Here is a 10,155-nt window from a genome sequence, read left to right as displayed (position 1 = left end):
TTTGACGTAATAAATCACAAAAGGAGCACCAATTTCAAGTAGAAACAAGAACAGAGTATAGTCAAAAGTACACAATCATATCAAGAAACCTAGCACATTTGTACACAACACGAATCAAACAAGTTACACAAACACTTAATTAGGGTTTTGTCGAACTTCAAACGTAATAAATCACAAAACGAGCACCAATTTCAAGCACAAACAAGAACAAAGTATAGTCAAAAGTACACAATCATATCAAGAAACCTAGCACATTTGTACACAAAACGAATCAAACAAGTTACACAAACACTTAATTAGGGTTTTATCGAACTTCAGACGTAATAAATCACAAAACGAGCACCAATTTCAAGTGGAAACAAGAACAGAGTGTGATGAAAGTACACAATCATATGAAAATTGCACAATAAACTAGTAGATTTTGAGAGATAATGAAGAAAAATAGGTATACTTACAGCTATACAACAATGGAAGAAGAAATTTCACAAAGTTAGTTAGGACTAGGGATGAGCAAAATGGACCCGGTACCGGTACCTAATTTACCAAACCGGGTACCTTTTCGGTACCGATTCGGTACCGACTTTGACATTTTTGGTACCGGTTCGGTACCGGTATTTACCGGTTTTTACCCTCAAATACCGGTACTGAACCGTACCGGGTATATTAGGTACCAGTACCCACTTTTGAGGATTTTCGGTACCGGTACTTTCGGTTCCGGTACCGGTCGGTACCGAGCTCATCCCTAGTTAGGACATAGAAGTGACAAAATCTATGGGTTGGGTGGGTTGTGTATAGGATCAAAACTTCTAAATTTTAGTTTCGGGCAGACCCATAAACACCTTTTCTTTTCTTGGGATGTATAAATAAGTAACATGCTAAACATGACTACACATCTATATGATTACAATGATAAAACCGAATTAACTCGTTCAACCCGTTTTAAATTTAGCTAATTAATAAAATCTGCTCGTTTGACCGACCAAAAGGATCTCAGAAGTCAAAGTTTAGGACTTTCGAAAGAAGTGAAATAATGTGAAAGTGTATACCTTGCGTAATCTTTGCTTCTTAACTTCTTCTAAAGATACAACAGACTTCGCAAGCCTCGCTAATGTGTCATTGCTAATGCTTTTAGATTGCGCACCTGTGGCATCAATCAAGCTAGGATGGACATCTTTAAGTGAACTATAAAAATCAATCCCAAGTACACCAAAAATATCATGTAATTTGTTCACAAATTCAAGAACTCTATCTAATCTCTGGCTCTGCAAAACAGAATTCAGTATTTATCACCACATATACAAAAGTACCTATATATGTTAGTTGCTCAATAGACGACAGACAAGGTAAAATTATATCTTTTATATAAAATGGGAATAAACGAGTCAAAAGTCACTAAAAGTGTATTCAAACAAACAAAACCTTCTCAGTCATTTCATACAAAATGTTATATCATTATTCAAACAATATACTTAACATTTTCATTACCTTTTGGTGTGGTATATTTATGAAATACATTCTAATGGTGACAAATGCTAATGTGAAGGTCGCATAGTCACAAATACATATAAATTTCTGCTCATCTAAAGTTTGTTAGTGATAAGCTTACACAAAGCTTTAAAGTTGATGAATCTGATCTATCCTTGAAGAAGTTGAAAAAATTTCATGATCATCTTCAACAACTTCAAAAAGAAAAGGTAATGAAAATGTTAAGTATATTGTTTGAATAATGATATAACATTTTGTATGAAATGACTGAGAAGGTTTTATTTGTTTGAATACACGTTTAGTGACTTTTGACTCGTCTATTCCCATTTTATATAAAATATATAATTTTACCTTATCTGCCGTCTATTGAGCAAATAATATATACAAGTACTTTTGTATATGTGGTGATAAATACTGAACTCTGTTTTGCAGAGCCAGAGATTGGACAAAGTTCTTGAATTTGTGAACAAATTACATGATATTTGTGGTGTACTTTGGATTGATTTCTATAGTACACTTAAAGATGTCAATCCTAGCTTGATTGATGCCATAGATGCGCAATCTAAAAGCATTAGCAATGACACATTAGCGAGTCTTGCAAAGTCTGTTGTATCTTTAGAAGAAGTTAAGAAGCAAAGATTACGCAAGGTATACACTTTCACATTACTTCACTTCTTTCGAAAGTCCTAAACTTTGACTTCTGAGATCCTTTTGGTCGGTCAAACGAGCATATTTTATTAATTAGCTAAAATAAAAACGGGTTGAACGGGTTAATTCGGTTTTATCATTGTAATCATATAGTTGTGTAGTCATGTTTAGCATGTTACTTATTTATAAATCCCAAGAAAAGAAAAGGTGTTTACGGGTCTATCCAAAACTAAAATTTAGAAGTTTTGATCCTATACACAACCCACCCAACCCATAGATTTTGCCACTACTATGCCCTAACTAACTTTATGAAATTTCTTCTTCCATTGTTTGTGGCCTAAACATTCTATCTGTAAAAAACTTAACATGTGAAGTCTGACAAGTTTCTTGCCATCTTCAGCATCAAGATCTTGCATCTAGAGGTGTTCAAAACTATCAGTATCCGAAAATCCGATCTGAAATATCTGATATCCGAAATATCCGAAAAATCGAATATCCGAAATTTCGGATTCGGATATCCGAATTTTTTGGATTCGGATTCGGATAGTGTTTTTCAGAATTTTCGGATATCCGAAATATCCGAAAATTTAATTTTCATTTTTTTCGGATATCCGAATATCCGAAATATTCGAAGAATATCCCAAATATCCGAAATATTCGAAGAATATCCCAAATATCCGAAAAATATCCGAAATATCAGAAAACTTATATTCAGATATCCGAAACTATCTAAAATATCCGTTTCCAAATATGAAAAAAAATAATAAAAAAAATTAAGTAAAAAGTTGGATTTTCAGATATCCGATTCACTATCTGATCCGTTTCCGAATATTTCTCTTGTATTCTGTAGTATTTATTTTTGTTTATTTCGGTATTATGCTTGGGTATCCTTTTTGAGTTTGTACAGGTGAATTTTACAAAACATGGATGGAGCTTCTCAGATGCCGGTCATGATTCAGTCAAAACTGTCCATACTCAATCTCCATTTGGACGGGGATGATCTGAACATCATTTATAGAGAGCAACCAGAGTGTTTGCTGAATGCGCGAAAGAAATGTTATACGGTCGCATTGGAATATTCACGAGGATCCTGCTTCTTTAACTAAGGGAGTCTGTTCCAATCTTTTGTACATATATTTTTTCTTTTATCTTCGAGTCGTAGTTTCCTTCCACATTGAGTACAATGCAGGAATTAAGTGTGGGGAGGGGAGACTAGTGTCTAGTGTGTCTTAGTCGTGTCAGTCGTGTCGAAAAAACTAAAAAAAATTGAAAAAAATCAAAAATCCAAAAAAACTAAAAAAATAGAAAATGTTTCGAGAAAGTTTTTGCAATAAATGGAAAATGATAGATATAATTGGATTTTTGGTATTTAATTATTATATATAAGAGATAATGAACGGACCGTCACGCGTCTAACTTAGGATATGTGGGTAGGCCCAGCGAGTTGAAAGGTTTCTTAGGATCGTTATAATATACCTTAAATTAGGAATCTTGTGGGTTCTCGCCTTAGAAGCTGTGATAAAACTGAAACTGTGGAAAGTATAAGAGGTACGTCATAAGTAAAAAGCTTATAAGTTTTTTCGATTAAATTGGCACACCCGTTTCTTTTTGTGAAAACAAATCCGAAACAGTGTGGCGCCAAAAAAAAAAAACATTTCATCCATTCACTTGAGCACATGTGAAAAAAAAAAAAGAAAAACAAAGCCTATGGTATTGCCGCGGGGATAGCGACTCATGCGGTACATACCCTCTAGGTGGAGTTATAAAAAATATGAAGTTTATGGCATTAACCATGGGGATGGTGACTCTTGTGGCGTATGTCCGCTAAACTGATTATAAGCAAAAGCATGTAAAGCTCGCAATATCATCCATCTATCCATCATAAATTTAATCGGAATAGCATAAGAGTTTTTTATATAAGACGGTAGATTAAAATCTTTTAATCTTATAAGCTTGAAACGGGATTAGGTGGCGTTGTAGTCTTTTAAGTGTGAGATCCTAGATAACTATAAATTACTTGAACTTATATCAATCGTGAATAAGGGCTCAGAAGCTGGCGGTTGGGTTTAAGTGGATTTTATACCTGCAATCCTAGTTAACGTGTGTTTTGATTGGTTTATAAGATAACTAAATAAATTGAAAGCCGATTTTCTGATTATGATTCCATTGCATATAATTTTTTCGGGACGAAAAAAGATAAGTGTGGGCATTTGATCGTTGAATTTTAGGTACACTTTATTTTATATTAATTATTTAGTAAAATGCGAGGACTTTTGGATAAAATATATTGCTTTGAGGTGTTTATACATGTTTTTAGTTTAAGAAGGTTATTAGCTTAAATTGAGATGAAAGTGTTTAAATATGAGAATTCATTAAATTGAATGTTACAATAAATAATCATTTTAATTGTTGTTAATCCAACTACAAAATTGTGCAGGTAATTTTAGAGAATGATGGTGATTGCATTTAAAGTGTCAATTGGATTTATGTGGGCAAAATGAATAAATGGATGGTGAGCTTGAGCCGTTAATTAGAAGATACAATACTCGCCCACTAAAGCACTTAAAAGAAATATGGGTTGATCTCTTGGGCCATGACTGACGCGTGAAAGAACAAAAAGGTATAAGGGGTCGCAACTTTGAGAAAAGGGGAGGCAGACGGCTGAAGGCAAGGCAGGAGGGACGCACGGAAGGCAGCCGCCTTTTGGCGGCTGTGCACAGTTCAAGGCATGAGCAACTAGGTGAATTTCTCTAAGCGTACGGTTCGTAGGGTTTGACACTTTTCTTAGTTTTATTCGTTATTGGATTTGTTTTTGACATTGACAACGTCGTATGAAAAAATTTATGAGTTGGTTTATTTATACTATTTGCATGTGTTTGAGTTCTTGCTTTACAACTTGCAAGGTTGATGACTAGACCTTCTAGCTTGTTGGGTGACATAGAGTAGGTTGACTCACATTAGTAAATAAGGTAATTAAATTGTAAAAGATCTGATGAGAAAGACCTGTTTTTGATTACCACTTAAATTAACTGACTTTTCAGCACCATGTCTATGTGGTGTCCAATTAATGATTAAACCGAGTTTGGTGTGAACCTAGAATCTGAAACTTGGAGGACTTTACCTTTATCTTATGTGACTTTCCCCGGATGATTGATTTCTAGATTTTCACATTAAACTTTGTTATTTTGATTCTTATTAACTAGTAAATCTTGACCACTTGTGTTGATTTTGTGAAATGTTTATTATATTTGAATTCTTTGTCGTTTATCAAGCGTATTGGTAACATTCTTGCGTTGTTAGCGGGTTAGTAAATTGGTGGGTAATTGGTATAATTAAACGGGTTATTAGGTTGTATGGTGAATCTTAAAAACTATCCCTAATAATTAATCAAAGTCATTAATTCCAAGGCCATGTCTATGTGGTGTTATGAATCTGTTAACGAGTTTTTTTGTGTTAAACTTGCAATCGGGATTCTGGGTGGGAGTTGCTTTTCTTTAATATATAATAATTCTCTAGTTAAACACTAACCACAAATTCCCCGTGGATACGATACCCTACATACGCTATCTACGTAGCTTAATTAGGTTTTTGATTGACTCTGACGACATTCATCAAAATGGCGCCGTTGCCGAGGAATTAGTGTGCTTAGTGTTTTTCAAGTTTTCTAAAAAATTAAAAAAAATACAAAAATACAAAAAAATACAAAACAAAACCCAAAAATATTTCTCTTGTATTCTGTATTATTTATTTTTGTTTAGTTCGGTATTATGCTTGGGTATCCTCTTTGAGTTTGTACAGGTGAATTTTACAAAACATGGATGGAGCTTCTCAGATGCCGGTCATGATTCAATCAAAACTGTCCATACTCAATCTCCATTTGGACGGGGATGATCTGAACATCATTTATAGAGAGCAACCCGAGTTGTTGCTGAACGCGACCGCGAAAGAAATGCTATACGGTCGCATTGCAATATTCACGAGGATCCTGCCTCTTTAACCAGGGGAATCTGTTCCAATCTTTTGTACATATATTTTTTCTTTTATCTTTGAGTCGTAGTTTCCTTCCACATTGAGGACAATGCAGGAATTAAGTATGGGGAGGGGAGACTAGTGTCTAGTGTGTCTTGGTCGTGTCAGACGTGTCGTAAAAATTAAAAAAAATTGAAAAAAATCAAAAATCCAAAAAAAAATTAAAAAATAGAAAATGTTTCGAGAAAGTTTTTGCAATAAATGGAAAATGATAGATATAATTGGATTGTTGGCATTTAATTATTATATATAAGAGATAATGAACGGACCGTCACGCGTCTAACTTAGGATATGTGGGTAGGCCCAGCCAGTTGAAAGGTTTCTTAGGATCGTTATGATATACCTTAAATTAGGAATCTTGTGGGTTCTCGCCTTAGAAGTTGTGATAAAACTGAAAATGTGGAAAGTATAAGAGGTACGTCATAAGTAAAAAGCTTATAAGTTTTTCCGATTAAATTGGCACACTCGTTTCTTTTTGTGAAAACAAATCCGAAACAGTGTGGCGGCCAAAAAAAACATTTCATCCATTTAGTTGAGCACATGTAAAAAAAAGAGAAAAACAAAGCCTATGGTATTGCCGCGGGGATAGCGACTCATGCGGTACATACCCTCTAGGCGGAGTTACAAAAAAATGTGAAGTTTATTGCATTAACCATTGGGATGGTGACTCTTGTGGCGTATGTCCGCAAAACTGATCATAAGCAAAAGCATGTAAAGCTCGCAATATCATCCATCTATCCATCATAAATTTAATCGGAATAGCATAAGAGTTTTTTTATATAAGACGGTAGATTAAAATCTTTTAATCTTATAAGCTTGAAACGGGATTAGGTGGCGTTGTAGTCTTTTAAGTGTGAGATCCATAGATAACTATAAATTACTTGAACTTAAATGAATCGTGAATAAGGGCTCGGAAGCTGGCGGTTGGGTTTAAGTGGATTTTATACCTGCAATCTTAGTTAACGTGTGTTTTGATTTGTTTATAAGATAACTAAATAAATTGAAAGCCGATTTTCTGATTGTGAATCCATTGCATATAATTTTTTCGGGACGAAAAAAGATAAGTGTGGGGATTTGATCGTTGCATTTTAGGTACACTTTATTTGATATTAATTATTTAGTAAAATGCGATGATTTTTGGATAAAATATATTTTTTTTGAACAGCCAACAAAAATATTATTAAAACTTAGCCAGCGGCTAACATCAAAGATTTACATACACCAAATCCCCAATACTACAACCAAATAAACCAAACAGCCCTAATGGAATACAGAATCAAAACACATCAAAGCTTTTCCAATGCTCCCATGTCATAACCTGTTCCTTCGATCGGTGCTTCACCCAAACAAAAGTTTTCGCCTTAATCTCCTCTATGACCGCCGCGACAGTCTTTACTTTCCCCTCGAACATAAGTTCATTTCTAGAGATCCAAATGCTCCATAAAGTTACTAAACACACCGCATGAAAAGCTTTCTTCTTCTTGATCGAGCCATCAAAAAACTTGTGTGCATCAAGGATGTCTCGAATACTAAAAGCGATCATCGGATCCGTCTTACACCACTGACACGCCACTTGCCATATAGTTTGAGCAAAACCACATGAAACTAACAAGTGGTCCGATGTTTCGGCATAATCTCGACATAAAATACACTCCAAATTTTGAACCGGAATGCCTCTCCTATGTAGTGCCATTCTAGTCGGCAACCTTTCCGTGTAAGCTCTCCAGGCAACCACACCGACTTTTTTGGGAACCCAATTGTTCCACTTAACCACGTATTCCGGTCGAACCCGATTAAACGTAGCCAATGATTTCCGAATACTACATACGCTGAACTGGCCAGAAGGATCTAGACTCCAGGACCAAGAGTTGGGGCCGGTAGAGACCGAGCATGACTGAACAATGTTTAGCAGCAGCGAGAACTCGCTGACTTCATCCGAACTCAACAGATTCCGTTTCCAAGACCAAACCCAAGTGGCACCCGTTGGATCAGGTCGAAATTTGTCGGCTACTAAAGACAATTTATACTTTTCTAACAAAAATAGAGAAGGAAAAAGAACCTGAAAAGGTTGCGGCGTAGCCCAGACATCCAACCAAAAAACAATCTCCTCCCCACCTCTAAGAGACCCTATTATAGAATTATTAATATCGATCCCCAAAGGCGACAATCTAGAAGAAATAGCGGAAATTTGTTTCCAAGGCCCTGTAATAGAAAGTTTGGCAGGAATCGGATTCCATGAACGAGACTTAAAATGAATGGCCCAGATCACTTTCCTCCATAAACCATCTTTCTTTGTCTTGAAACGCCACCACCACTTTGCTAGCATAGCCAAATTAGTGTCTCTTAGCGACCCGAACCCAAACCGCCATATTCTATCGAAGCGACCACGTTTTCCCACGCCGTCCATGCCATTTTTGATACCTCCTCAGTTCCACCCCAGAAAAAAACTCTACGGAGACTTTCAAGCTGATTCAGAACCTGAGACGGAGCCTGATATAATGAGAAAAAATAAGTCGGTAGTGAGGACAAAACCGATTTTATTAACGTAATTCTCCCTCCATACGATAACGTCTTCGCCTTCCAAATGGATAGCCTACCTTTAAAAAGATCTACTATAGGCTTCCAATTCCGCACAAGATTCATGTTTGCACCCACATACAAACCCAGGTACTTGAATGGATATGAACCAACTTTACAGTTTAGGAGATTTGCCATTCTAGCCACTTCATGGTCCTCCACTCCTGTCACACCCCGATTTCCACACGTTTCACCAGTGGGTCCGGTGGGGGATTACTGTGACGTAGTTGGCAACAATACAGTCAAACAACACAATATTTAAATGCACAGCGGAAGCAAAAGATAAATATATTTCAACTGAATATAATTGTAATATCGTGTATCACAAGTAGCTGAAATAACCCACAGGGGATCAAAATAAAATAGGAAATAATGTTCAACAGTTTGACGTCCAAGCTTGCGAGACTTAATGCAGACGCTAGGAGAAAGCCAGCCTAGTTCGTTTAGTACCTGCAGTTAACCTTTTGGGAAAATACGTCAGTTTACACTGGTAAATACATTCAACCGACACTTTTGTAAAAGGTTTAATAAAATTGATTTGAATGCACGTGGCACAAACTTTTATAACTTGGGATAATTATTTTAATATAATACTTGTAAACGAATTACATGTTTCTTTGCGTTCAGTAGCCCGTTCCGTAGACCGGGTTAAAGACTAATAGACACACCACAGGTATAATGCCCACAAGGTTAATCCTAAAGTGAGATACCATTTTTCATATGCAGCTGTCAGGTGTACGCCTACACCCCGTGCTTAGGTCGTGGCCATCTCGTAAGATGATGCCAGGGATATCCGGGACATGGTCATTAACCCCCCAAAGGCTTTAAGCAAACAAATCAAATTTTTAACGGGTCATCTTGACAATACTTAACCACTAACCGATTAAGGTCAGATGCCCGACCAAGCGGTATTCTATATACCGTACCCCAAGCCCGTATAGGGAAATAAGTTAAAAGTATTTACCTTTGCAAGTATAATTCACAAACAGCTAATGCAAGTAGCTTTTACCGGGTCTCCTATTCTGGAACGAAGATTTATAATAACCTATTAGAATCCTAACGGGTCTTTGATTAAGCTTAAACTTAGACCGGTTAGTTTTAACGAAAGATACGGTTCGAACGCACGATTAAGCGAAGACCGGAATAAAAATGTGATTTAGACCCAACAAGTTTGAAGACTTGTTTAATATGGGTAATCCAATCACATTCTGGATTTTGAGATAAAAACGACAAGGTTTGACCCGTTTCGGCTAATTTATGCAAACTAGTTACATAAACCGAACCGAACGCGTAAATGGCGTAACGGGTAACCGTAAGAGTCCTACACAGGTTTCCTAAGTTAATAAGCTCTAAAGAGGTTGTGATATCAGTAGGATACCTTCCATTATGCCCATAACGAGTTTAATCCCAATATAC

General features: G+C 36.1%; 1 long non-coding RNA gene across 1 annotated transcript; it reads left to right on the top strand.

Moving 5' to 3' along the window:
• The first annotated feature begins 3,515 nt into the window (after positions 1-3,515).
• On the top strand, positions 3,516-4,993 carry LOC110908108. The gene is made up of 2 exons (XR_002574160.2): positions 3,516-4,361; positions 4,571-4,993. It is a non-coding gene; the product is annotated as an uncharacterized LOC110908108 (long non-coding RNA).
• Positions 4,994-10,155: the final 5,162 nt, after the last annotated feature.

Source organism: Helianthus annuus, chromosome 2, assembly GCF_002127325.2.
Source record: "Helianthus annuus cultivar XRQ/B chromosome 2, HanXRQr2.0-SUNRISE, whole genome shotgun sequence".
NCBI classification, from domain to species: domain Eukaryota; kingdom Viridiplantae; phylum Streptophyta; class Magnoliopsida; order Asterales; family Asteraceae; genus Helianthus; species Helianthus annuus.
The sequence above is the reverse complement of the archived record's forward strand: the minus strand, read 5'-3'. Positions and strand labels throughout refer to the sequence as shown.